Source organism: Rhinoderma darwinii, chromosome 6, assembly GCF_050947455.1.
Source record: "Rhinoderma darwinii isolate aRhiDar2 chromosome 6, aRhiDar2.hap1, whole genome shotgun sequence".
In the NCBI taxonomy this organism is placed as follows: domain Eukaryota; kingdom Metazoa; phylum Chordata; class Amphibia; order Anura; family Rhinodermatidae; genus Rhinoderma; species Rhinoderma darwinii.
Genome location: NC_134692.1, coordinates 14,504,102 through 14,518,070, shown reverse-complemented (window position 1 = coordinate 14,518,070; position 13,969 = coordinate 14,504,102). Strand labels below are relative to the sequence as shown.

Sequence of the window (13,969 nt, the reverse complement as noted above, 5' to 3'; positions counted from 1 at the left end):
TATGCTCCGCAGCGGAATTGTACGCATCGTGTAAACGAACACTGCTAAATTAAAGTGAAAGTCAATGGAGAAACGGCTCCGCTGCGGATTAACGCTGCGGAGTGTCCGCAGCGGAATTTAAGTGGAATTCCGCCATGTGTGAACCCGCCCTAATACTCCCCTCTATATACAAGAATATAACTACTATAATACTGCCCCCTATATACAAGAATATAACTACTATAATACTGCTCCTATATACAAGAATATAACTACTATAATACTGCTCCTATATACAAGAATATAACTACTATAATACTGCCCCTATATACAAGAATATAACTACTATAATACTGCTCCTATATACAAGAATATAACTACTATAATACTGCCCCTATATACAAGAATATAACTACTATAATACTGCCTCCTATATACAAGAATATAACTACTATAATACTGCTCCCTATATACAAGAATATAACTACTATAATACTGCCCCTATATACAAGAATATAACTACTATAATACTGCCCCTATATACAAGAATATAACTACTATAATACTGCTCCCTATATACAAGAATATTAATACTAGAATACTGCTCCTATATACAAGAATATAACTACTATAATACTGCCCCTATTTACAAGAATACAACTACTATAATACTGCCCCCTATATACAATAATATAGCTACTATAATGCTGCCCCTATATACAAGAATATAACTACTATAATACTGCTCCCTCTGTACAAGAACATAACTACTATAATACTGCCCCTATATACAAGAATATAACTACTATAATACTGCTCCTATATACAAGAATATAACTACTATAATACTGCCCCTATATACAAGAATATAACAACTATAATACTGCCTCCTATATACAAAAATATAGCTACTATAATACTGCCCTCTATAAACAAGAATATAACTACTATAATACTGCCCCCTATGTACAAGAATATAACTACTATAATACTGCTCCTATATACAAGAATATAACTACTATAATACTGCCGCCTATGTACAATAATATAACTACTATAATACTGCCTCCTATATACAAGAATATAACTACTATAATACTGCCCCTATATACAAGAATATAACTACTATAATACTGCCCCTATATACAAGAATATAACTACTATAATACTGCTCCAATATACAAGAATATAACTACTATAATACTGCCCCTATATACAAGAATATAACAACTATAATACTGCCTCCTATATACAAAAATATAGCTACTGTAATACTGCTCCTATATACTAGAATATAACTACTATAATACTGCCCCCCTATATACAAGAATATAACTACTATAATACTGCTCCTATATACAAGAATATATCTACTATAATGCTGCCCCCTATATACAAGAATATAACTACTATAATACTGCCCCCTATATACAAGAATATAACTACTATAATACTGCCTCTATATACAAGAATATAACTACTATAATACTGCCCCCTATATACAAGAATATAACTACTATAATACTGCTCCCTATATACAAGAATATAACTGCTATAATACTGCCCCCTATATACAAGAATATAACTACTATAATACCGCTCCCTATATACAAGAATATAACTACTATAATACTGCTCCTATATACAAGAATATAACTACTATAATACTGCTCCCTATATACAAGAATATAACTACTATAATACTGCCCCTATATACAAGAATATAAATACTGTAATAGTGCCCATATATACAAAAATATAGCTACTATAATACTGCCCTCTATAAACAAGAATATAACTACTATAATACTGCCCCCTATGTACAAGAATATAACTACTATAATACTGCCCTCTATAAACAAGAATATAACTACTATAATACTGCCCCCTATGTACAAGAATATAACTACTATAATACTGCCCCCTATATACAAGAATATAACTACTATAATACTGCTCCTATATACAAGAATATAACTACTATAATACTGCTCCCTATATACAAGAATATAACTACTATAATACTGCCCCTATATACAAGAATATAAATACTGTAATAGTGCCCATATATACAAAAATATAGCTACTATAATACTGCCCTCTATAAACAAGAATATAACTACTATAATACTGCCCCCTATGTACAAGAATATAACTACTATAATACTGCCCCCTATATACAAGAATATAACTACTATAATACTGCCCCTATATACAAGAATATAACTACTATAATACTGCCCCCTATATACAAGAATATATCTACTATAATACTGCCCACTATATACAAGAATATAACTACTATAATACTGCCCCTATATACAATAATATAACTACTATAATATTGCTCAATATACAAGAATATAACTACTATAATACTGATCCTATATACAAGAATATAACTACTATAATACTGCCTCCTATATACAAGAATATAACTACTATAATAATGCCCCTATATACAAGAATATAGCTACTATAATACTGCTCTTATATACAAGAATATAACTACTATAATACTGCCTCTATATACAAGAATATAACTACTATAATACTGCCCCCTATGTACAAGAATATAACTACTATAATACTGCCTCCTATATACAAGAATATATCTACTATAATACTGCTCCCTATGTACATATATATACACTACTATAATACTGCCCCCTATATACAAGAATATAACTACTATAATACTGCCCCCTATATACAAGAATATAACTACTCTAATACTGCTCCTATATACAAGAATATAACTACTATAATACTGCCCCTATATACAAGAATATAACTACTATAATACTGCCCCTATATACAAGAATATATCTACTATAATACTGCCCCCTATATACAAGAATATATCTACTATAATACTGCTCCCTATGTACAAGAATATACCTACTATAATACTACCCCTATATACAAGAATATAACTACTATAATACTGCCCCTATGTACAAGAATATAACTACTATAATACTGCCCCTATATACAAGAATATAAATACTGTAATAGTGCCCATATATACAAAAATATAGCTACTATAATACTGCCCTCTATAAACAAGAATATAACTACTATAATACTGCCCCCTATGTACAAGAATATAACTACTATAATACTGCCCCCTATATACAAGAATATAACTACTATAATACTGCCCCTATATACAAGAATATAACTACTATAATACTGCCCCCTATATACAAGAATATATCTACTATAATACTGCCCACTATATACAAGAATATAACTACTATAATACTGCCCCTATATACAATAATATAACTACTATAATATTGCTCAATATACAAGAATATAACTACTATAATACTGATCCTATATACAAGAATATAACTACTATAATACTGCCTCCTATATACAAGAATATAACTACTATAATAATGCCCCTATATACAAGAATATAGCTACTATAATACTGCTCTTATATACAAGAATATAACTACTATAATACTGCCTCTATATACAAGAATATAACTACTATAATACTGCCCCCTATGTACAAGAATATAACTACTATAATACTGCCTCCTATATACAAGAATATATCTACTATAATACTGCTCCCTATGTACATATATATACACTACTATAATACTGCCCCCTATATACAAGAATATAACTACTATAATACTGCCCCCTATATACAAGAATATAACTACTCTAATACTGCTCCTATATACAAGAATATAACTACTATAATACTGCCCCTATATACAAGAATATAACTACTATAATACTGCCCCTATATACAAGAATATATCTACTATAATACTGCCCCCTATATACAAGAATATATCTACTATAATACTGCTCCCTATGTACAAGAATATACCTACTATATGCCATAAATGGATTCACAGGACATCAGTAGCTAACAGTAGATAACCCTATTATCAGAGTCATTCCATATTAACACAATTATTTCCTAATATATTAGTGTAGGTTACACCAAAGGCAGGTTTGCACATTACAGCATTTTGCTTTGTCTCAATCTAGGGAACATTAAATGAATAATGTGTTCTTCCTTCATCTGCCAGAAGCCTTAGAACAAACAACCCGCAGCATCAGACGACATACACAGGCAATAAAAATATTGTCTGAATATACAATAGTTCATCATAACGTTCCCCATATCTCCAAGCACCCCACAGATACCCCAATGTGAAATGTGCAGCGCCAGCACCCAGCGTGTTTGGAGAATGTTCTGCATCACATCATAATTGAAAACATTTTTCCTCTTTTCTGTCTTTCCGACTATAAAACTTTTACAACAACCGGAATAATTTTGCAGCGCAGCCATTATTTATTATTACCGAAAGTTAGACCGATTAATTGGTGGTCAATAAGAAAAATACAACAGCCAGTAAAGTACAATGCATCACACGGGGTCTAATCGCACACAAGGATTCCAGGCTGCAGATATGGGACATTGTACTGGACCAGCAGCTGTTCTAAGCAATTGCTCAAATATTTATTCCATTAAAATATGAATATAAATTAATATAAAGACATGAAATATTCCACAACTTTCCTTCTAAGGTTATTTGACTGCGTTTGCTTCTTAGCAACTGTGCTCGTCCCAGCGTTATTGGAGCGGGTGCACTGTTTTATTCATTTACATGGAGATCATCTGCAGGACTTTTTACATTTTCTTGAAGGAAACCTTAAAATGTAGCTAAACGTTTGACAAACTTCTGACAAGTCATAGTGACATGTCAGAAGTTTGGATTAGTGGGGGTCCGAGCACTGAGACCCCCACCAATCGCTAGAACGAAGCAGCTGAAGCGCTCGTGTGAGTTAGGGCGGGTTCACACATAGCGGAATTTCACTTAAATTCCGCTGCGGACACTCCGCAGCGTTAATCCGCAGCGGAGCCGTTTCTCCATTGACTTTCACTTTAATTTAGCAGTGTTCGTTTACACGATGCGTACAATTCCGCTGCGGAGCATAGGCTGCGGTGCGGAATTTGGTGTCCGCAGCATGCTCTGTCTGTTGCGGAGCAGTGGCGGACTGGTTGCGGACTCATGGCGGAATTTCTCCATTGACTTCAATGGAGAGTCAAAATTCCGCAATGAAGTCCGCAGATCTTATGTGTGCTGCGGAGCGTATTGTTTTTACTACCATGACATTTCTTCATTCTGGCTGGACCTATGTATTTCTAGGTCTACAGCCAGACTGAGGAAGTCAATGGGGCTCCCGTAATGACGGGAGCGTTGCTAGGAGACGTCTGTAAATAGTCACTGTCCAGGGTGCTGAAAGAGTTACGCGATCGGCAGTAACTGTTTCTGCACCCGGGACAGTGACTACCGATCTCAATATACATGTATCTGTAAAAAAAAATATAAGTTCATACTTACCGAGAACTCCCTGCTTCTGTCTCCAGTCCGGCTTCCCAGGATGACGTTTCAGTGTAAGTGACGGCTGCAGCCAATCACAGGCCAAGCACAGGCTGCAGCGGTCACATGGACTGGCGCGTCATCCAGGGAGGTCGGGCTGGATGCCGAAAGAGGGACGCGTCACCAAGACAACGGGCGGTAAGTATGAATTTCTTTGACTTTCACTAGGGAAAGTGCTGTCCCTTCTCTCTATCCTGCACTGAATAGGGAGAAGAGAAGCACTTTTCCTGCAGTCCGCAGCGGCCAGTCCGCATCAATTTTCTGCACATTTTGTGCAGATCCGCTGCAGAATCTGCAACGCAGATTCTGTGCGGCATTGATGCGGACAGTTGCGGAGGAATTCCGCCATGTGTGGTCATGCCCTTAACAGCCGCTTCGTGTCTGTTCGGCTTTCTCCGGAAATCCAATGTATCGGAGTACGGGCTCATAGACTTTGTATTGAGTCCATACACCGATACATTTATTTCCGTAAAAAGCCGAACAGACACGAAGCGGCTGAGCGCTCACACGAACACTTCAGCTGCTTCGTTCTAGCGATTGGTGGGGTTCTCAGTGCTCGGACCCCCACCAATCCAAACTTCTGACATGTCACTATGATATATGTCAGAAGTTTGTCAAATGTTTAGCTACACTTTAACAAAGACAAATATTTCCTGCATAGATATCACGTAAAGGAGTTATCTAGTTTAGAAATCCCATGTTCATAAACCCAATTAGCAAATTCTGAGCTAATAAAGGGATCTCCATGTTCATGATCCTCAACTATTAACCAGAGCAGTTGCAAAGAGCGTCTCCCTGTCTGGAGGATCTGTCCTGTCCTGCATTACACAGACAACATATTGATTTTAATAAGCACCTTGTAATGCTCAGTTTCCCCTGTGGTGGCACTGCAGGGAAATTGAACACTTACTGCGGCCTCATACATACGACCATAAGGGTTTTCATTGTCCACAAATATGGATCCGACGGCTACAGATACACATCCATAGCCGTCCACAATTGCGGAATCCCCTATAGACTTCTATGGGCAAGTCCATGCCGCAATTGCGGAAAAGAATAATGTTCTGAATTTTGCGGATCATTTCTACGGCACGGACACACATCTGTAAATGTACGGAAAGGTGACCATTAGAAATGAATGGGTCCGCAATTTCATCCGTAATTACAGATTCGTAATTACGCATGAAAATTACAGTCGTGTGCATGGGACCTGACTGTTTTGCTCAAAGTTTGCGGCTGATCACTGCAGGTCCCAGCAGGAGGGACACTTTGTAATAAAGTTATTGTCAAGCATTCACACACATGCACATTGTGCCCACATGTGACTTTCAAAGAGATTTTGTGTGGCATCCAGCAAAGTAACAGCCACAAGGCAGAAGTTGTGCTATAGTCATTGCATCCTTAGTTAGGCCTCCTGCACACGGCCGTTGCTGTGTATACGGTCCATGATTACGGCATGGACGGGCCGTGGAGTGACGTCCGTTATCATGGACTGTGCACACAGAAGATGTGCATTGATTTCAATGAGCCCGGACCGCAAATGCAGATCGTATAATGACATGTCCTATTTTCTTTGCGGTCTGGGCTCGGGTCATTGCACGGACCGTGGAAACCACGTTCGTGTGCATTGGCCCATAAGAAAACAAGTGTTCTATATTAGTATACAGCCGCAAAACTGCGGTCGTGTGCGTGACGCCTAAAGCACTTTTGCCCCATTAACCCATATTCTGTCATTTCTGTCCGCTACAAGAATTAACCCCTGAATTATCTAGATATAATACTCTACAGTGGACAGATCTTGCATTGGCCGCCAACGTCCCTCACTATAAGGCTGATGTTCCTGTATTCCACCGTCTTTATATTAAAACGTATTCTATAGTTGGTGCTGTGTTCACAATTTCTTCAAGTCTCAGTTTTCTGCTACTGCAGATAGAACTTGGAAATCTTAATCCATGGCCCCCAGACAACTAGTCTTTTGCATTAGCTCTTGGTCAAGATCAACGTTCGTTCGTTCGTTCGTTCGTTCGTTCGTTTGTTCGTTCCTTCCTTCCTTCCTTCCTTGGCAAAGCGTTCGAGCTGTGACTCTCATCACACTATAAACACAGAGTACGATCCCTGCCCAAAAAATCCTGTCCCAGCTGAGGTGTCAGTCTAATATACCTGCTGCCCGATCACCGCTAAAGTGGGCACCTAGTGTCCCACTAATGTCTGCCACTGTATGCTATGCCTATACCGTGGCATACGATGCAGCCTTTCTTCGGGGGAATACTCCCTACCTATACCTCCGATGGAAGGGAAAACAAAGTGTGAACAGCGCCTTATGCAGTAGGTCGATAAGTCGGTAAGACTAGATTGATCCTCTAACTTCCAAGCCATTATGACCAGTTTTCTGGCACAAAAAATTATGAATCTTAAGGACAGGCTAGTATATGACCCTGTAGGCCATATGGAGAATAAATAAAGCTAATATAACCGAGCAATAAACATGATCAAATTTTATTGTGGTCATTTGAAGTCAGCAGAGTGGCCCTTTGACCAAAATAGAGCACTCCTGCTTTAAAGGGTCATTCTGGGATGTAGGTGCAGTGTTTACGACGTGGTGCTACCTCCAGCAGTCCATGTGCATATCCTTCAGGTGTACTGTGTCGGAGGTATAGTACCTAATCTCTTCGGTCTATACTGCCGTAACGACCGGTGCCACGTTTGATTTTCTTCAATTCAGGGAGTCGATCAGCTAAATTGAAGAAAATTAGGGACAGTTGACGCAACTAACCAGTCCTGGCCTGACCGCTGTGATTGTCTTATGTGCGGTGCTCAACATCTCCATGTCCAGTCCCAGCCTCCGCAAGAGGTGAGGGTGCAAAATGTTTTTTTATGGGGGGATCTGTGGCAGGCACTTATAGGGACATCTACGGCACTTATGGAAGAAGCTAATGTATTTCTGGGATAATATGTGGCAGATGCACTTGAGGGATATAAATATGAATATGCTTTTTCTCTTGAACTTTTTTTCTCAGATAAATGAGGCCAATTGGTGCAAAAAGTGAAACCGATTACATTACCCCTTTCTTTGTTCAAGTTTAAATTAGGAAATAAAGGAAGAGACCTGATTGGTTGCTGTGGCCCGCTGCGTCACTTTTTGTCTGGACATTTCAATACAGGAATACACTGGACCACAGCAACCAATCAGCAAGTAGATTTCATTTAGTGATTGGATAGTAAGCAAGATGTATTGTCTAACACCCGGCGTTTAGCTGTTATCACCACGGGAAGTGGCATCTGGCTATACATTTCCACCAACAACAGCGTAATGCATGGATGTGCCATGTCTACCAGGGGCTCCCTTCTGGGATGTCCATATGCCCTAATAGGGTATATTGACAACCTCTTTAGGATCATTTTCAGACTCACTGTAATTTTTGAGTCTGCTAACTTTTCAGAATTACTGTCAGGGAGGTTTTGGATGTGGTGCACAAAGCACAGTAAATGCCTTCATCACCTATGGGGATAACCAAAGTACTCCCATTAAGAGTACCAGAGTGTCACCTATTGATTATGCCACTCCCGCAACCAGGGTACACTCCTGGTGGCAACACTTTCCAGACCTAACCATCAAGGACATCATGGACTTATACTTAGCCTCAAAATTCACCCATCTGCCTCCTACTGGGACATGGCACTCACAAATTACTCACAGAGCCTATGCATCACCGATGCGTAACTACCTTATGGGCAGATTCCCCCGTCAGCTTGCCCGAAGTGTGCAACATTGAACACTGACCTGACCATTGCTTCTGTGGTTGTCCTTGCATACAACAGTTATGGAAACATGTTGAAACCTTAGCTATTACTCAATTAGGCCCCATGCGCACGACCGTAAAAAAACACCGCAATTGTGGACCGCAATACGGTCTGCAATTACGGACCCGATCCGGTTCTATTGACCGCGGACACCTTTCCGTACCGCTACAGATACAGTAGGTGTCCGTGCCATAGAACCGTGCCGGGAATTATGGAGCATGTCCTACTTTTTTATTTTTACGGGCAGTGCTCCCATAGTTTGTATGGGAGCACGGCCAGAGAACGTGGGCGCCCATCTAGAGCGGTAAGCCGCCCAGTACTCACTATAGCAGCGCTACATACGCATTATATTTTGCACCGATCCAGTCCCCAGCACGGCTCAGTGCCCGACGAAGGTCTTATCGACCGAAACGTCGACGTCGCACATGTAGCCTCTGGCATCCATCCAATAAAGGTATATATTTTTGTAACACAAGCAAGGTGTGCCGACTACAAATTCTTAACCTATACCCGGGTTGGGACCCTACCTCGAGCACCCAAAAGAAACCAGTGCCATCTGAACACAACCACATATGAGCCTCCATTACTGTCTGGACTATTAAAGGTACTATTGTACTAGGACTGTTGTTTGGCCAGCTGCTACTCCGCTACAGCGGTGCGGCCTAGTGAGTCCACATACCCACAGATCGCGACAGCGGTCAGTGACTAACTGCTCCTGCCAAGCAGTCTACCAGCTTTGGGAAACCTTTTTCTTGGTAGACTCTCATCATTCCATGTAAACTATAGGATATATGATTTGTCCTACATAGGACATTTTCCAATCAATCGGGAAATACCACATGACGCATAAGTCTAGCAGGTAAACCTACATTTTATAGGGTACATCAAATATTCTGGTGGATGTATATCTGGTGGAAGTATTCCAGCTGAGGCAGTCCAAGAACTATCCATAGAAGAAGGTGCAGCTTTCTGTACCCCAATCCGCCAACGGTATCACATTATTGGCACAGTATGGTGACGGTCTGCCACATAGGCCGCATTTCAGTATTTTATCAGTGGATGATTCTTATGGGCTCTAATGCTGCGGTGATCTGTGCTCACTAGTGTCCTACATCGGAAGCCTCTCTTGTTTTTTGTAATCTCGAACAGTAGGTATCCCCATTAGACTGGAGCAATTTCAAGGCCTTAACACCCTTACAGTGATTTTCTCAATCCATCATGTAGTCTCCAGATCTGTCAAAAGAGACAGAAATCTTCCAGCCTTACAGATTACAAATGATGTGCCTGCTGAATAATACAATATACCGGGTCACATCTCTACGTTTATTAGATGAAAAATAAATTACAAAAGCCTAACCTCTTTAGTGGAGCCGGGATCTGAGAAGCGGTGCAGGCGGATGGCCAAACCTGTGCGACACACAACCATTTATGTTCTGTGATGCTGCGACGAAGAAGAGACGGTATGGGCGTTGTTTGTAGACGGCAGCAGCTCTAAGAGGGTAGACAATCTATAAAACCCATACTGTATGTGGATCAAAGATTAAAGGGGTTGTATCACCATGGTAACCTATTAAGGCATATGGACTTCATAGAAGGGGTCCCCCGCTCGGGACTACCCACTAGGTGACAAAACACTAAGCTGCTTTGTAAGAACGACTCCCACTAATGTGGACCACGACGTGTCCGCTGCATGTGCGGCTGGTAGAGGCTTCCCCAGCTATAACAACTGTTCTCAGGAGTTGGAGAAACCGGACCTGCCACCATCCCCGGATCGCCGTGGCGGCTTCTTTTTAAAATGGGGTTGTCTTCATGAAATAACCCCTTTAAAGGGAAAATCAAGTTAAAATGATGTTATAATACATCATAGAGAAGATGTCATGGGTGAAGTCTGTGCTCTTGGGCCACGACGGATATATAGAATGACAGGACTCTACAGAGACCAGACCCCTTTGGTACTGCTCAGAGATTTCTGGTATTGGAAATCTGACACAACATTCATTTTAATCTACGAACCATTGATTTGCCTGGCAATTTGCCAGTATTAAAAAAGAAATCCATCCAAAAATTATCTTATCTAATATTTTATAGATGCCGGTCGGAAGATCACAATGGTAGGGACCAGCCCTAATTTCTATAGAGCACACTATTTTACATGTCAACTGAGGACAGGAAGGTGCAACCATAGGCGGCCATTTTGGATTTATGCAGCAAAGTCTTTTAGTCAATTAGTCACCCTTCTGAATACAGTAAGGTACAGGCACTTCTCTGCTTAAACCTCTGTATGTCTTGAGTATGTTACACCACAGTCAGCCCCCTGTCACTTTGAGTTCTTGGATTAGTACACAAGGTACAATCCACGGTTATATAACTTATTAGAGCAAATGGATGTCATAGCAGTGATCTTTGGCTCGGGACACCCTACGGCTCCCGCATCAATGGGCACCATGTAATATTAAGTGACCACAACTTACCCAAGTAATAGCCGCTGATTGTTAGCGATATCTGAAGCCAGTGAGGTAAAAATGGCCACATGACAGCCCACAAGAAAATCCAGGAAGCTAGTGAGTGTTTTTATGTTAGTTAGTTAGTTAGTTAGTTAGTTAGTTAGTTAGTTAGTTAGTTAGTTATTAAATGTTTTAGATTGTACCTTCCTCAGCTCCACTCATTGAAGATCATTTCTGCTGAAGGAGCCATCAGGAAGAAAACCGCTATAAAAAAATGTAGAAGAAATTTTGAGCAAATCCATGAAAATCAAACATATGAAAAACAAACTATTGACAATGCGTTGCGACCCATAACATTAAGTACATCAATAGACGCTGTGCTAATAACGTGCTGCTAGTATGATAAGTCTGCTATATAAATACCCTATAAAAAATCCTTCACTGGACTCCTTTGGAGTGGTGCGATATATATTTTTTTGCAATATTAAAATCACTGCAGCATTAGCAATAACCACATATTAGCAGGGGAGACATCAGGCTGATTCTGCAGAAACAAACATCTGCTGCTCAGAGAATATAATTAATATCATAACAAAATCATATAACAACGGCAGTGGAGGACTGGTGGAGTGTTACTCATTGTGGCCTGGTGCAATCAAGATCACTATTAAAAAACAATGAGTGATAAATTTGACCCAGCTCGCTGGACATGTTAGACAGTTTCCTCTTCCTTACAACGCAACTAACTAAATTTGACGTTAAAAAATCGCACACACCATTAATAAATCTGGCGCCTTTTATGGCTCTTCTTAGCCAATCAGTGACCAATCAGCGTCATACACTTCTCTCCATTCATTTATATTGCACTAGCAATATAGCTATATCGTTATGTGCAGCCACATACACACACTATAACGTTACTGCAGTGTCCTGATAATGAATATACATTACCTCCAGCCAGGACGTGATGTTTATTCATAATCCTGTCACTTATGTAGCGTCTCTGTGATATTTACAGGAAGGCAAGCGTAATCTCGCGAGATTACGATGTAACCTGTAATTTCAAACGAGATTACGTTTGCCTTGCTGTAAATCTCACAGAAAAGATTCAGAAGTGTCAGGATTCTGAATACACATCCCGTCCTGGCTGGTAGTGATGTATATTCATTATCAGGACACTGCAGTAACGTTATAGTGTGTTTATGTGGCTGCACATAGCGATATAGCTATATCGCTAGTGCAGTGTAAATGAATGGAGAGGAGTGCATGAGGCTGATTGTTCACTGATTGGTCAGCGTCATACACTCCTCTGTACAACGCCCACTTGGTCTAAAGTAAAAACACGCCCACTTGGGCATTAAGAAACTAATTAGCATAAAGCTAAAAATCGCTCATAAAGTGGTAAAAATAGATCGTTTTTCTAAATAAAAAGCATTACTGTCACCTACATTATAGCGCCGATCTCCTTATGTAGGCGATAGGGCACTTATAATGTGGTGACAGAGTCTCTTTAATCTCAAAGAGAAAAAATATTATTATTATTTTTTTCAAAAGTTCTGCTTGCATTTTACTGCAGGAAAATTTAGGAGAGAAATGTAGAGCTTTATTTTTCAATGAATGTATTTCTTATAAATAAAAAGATGTGAGATAGATAGATAGATAGATAGATAGATAGATAGATAGATAGATAGATAGATAGATGGATGGATGGATGGATGGATGGATGGATGGATGGATGGATGGATAGATAGATAGATAGATAGATAGATAGATAGATAGATAGATAGATAGATAGATAGATAGATAGATAGATAGATAGATAGATAGATAGATAGATAGATAGATAGATAGATAGATAGATATGAGAGATAGATAGATAGATAGATAGATAGATAGATAGATAGATAGATAGATAGATAGATAGATAGATAGATAGATAGATATGAGAGATAGATAGATAGATAGATAGATAGATAGATAGATAGATAGATAGATAGATAGATAGATAGATAGATAGATAGATAGATATGAGAGATAGATAGATAGATAGATAGATAGATAGATAGATAGATAGATAGATAGATAGATAGATAGATAGATAGATAGATAGATAGATGATAGATAGATAGATAGATAGATAGATAGATAGATAGATAGATAGATAGATAGATAGATAGATAGATAGATAGATAGATAGATAGATAGATAGATAGATATGAGAGATAGATAGATAGATAGATAGATAGATAGATAGATAGATAGATAGATAGATAGATAGATAGATAGATAGATAGATAGATAGATAGATAGATAGATAGATAG

General features: G+C 39.0%; 1 long non-coding RNA gene across 1 annotated transcript in view; it reads right to left on the bottom strand.

Moving 5' to 3' along the window:
• Positions 1-11,876: 11,876 nt before the first annotated feature.
• LOC142655278 (uncharacterized) overlaps positions 11,877-13,969 on the bottom strand; it is a 36,901-nt gene continuing 34,808 nt past the window's right edge. Inside the window, exon 3 of the long non-coding RNA XR_012849460.1 lies at positions 11,877-11,911. This is a non-coding gene — a long non-coding RNA (uncharacterized LOC142655278). The remainder of the gene's footprint in view (positions 11,912-13,969) is intronic.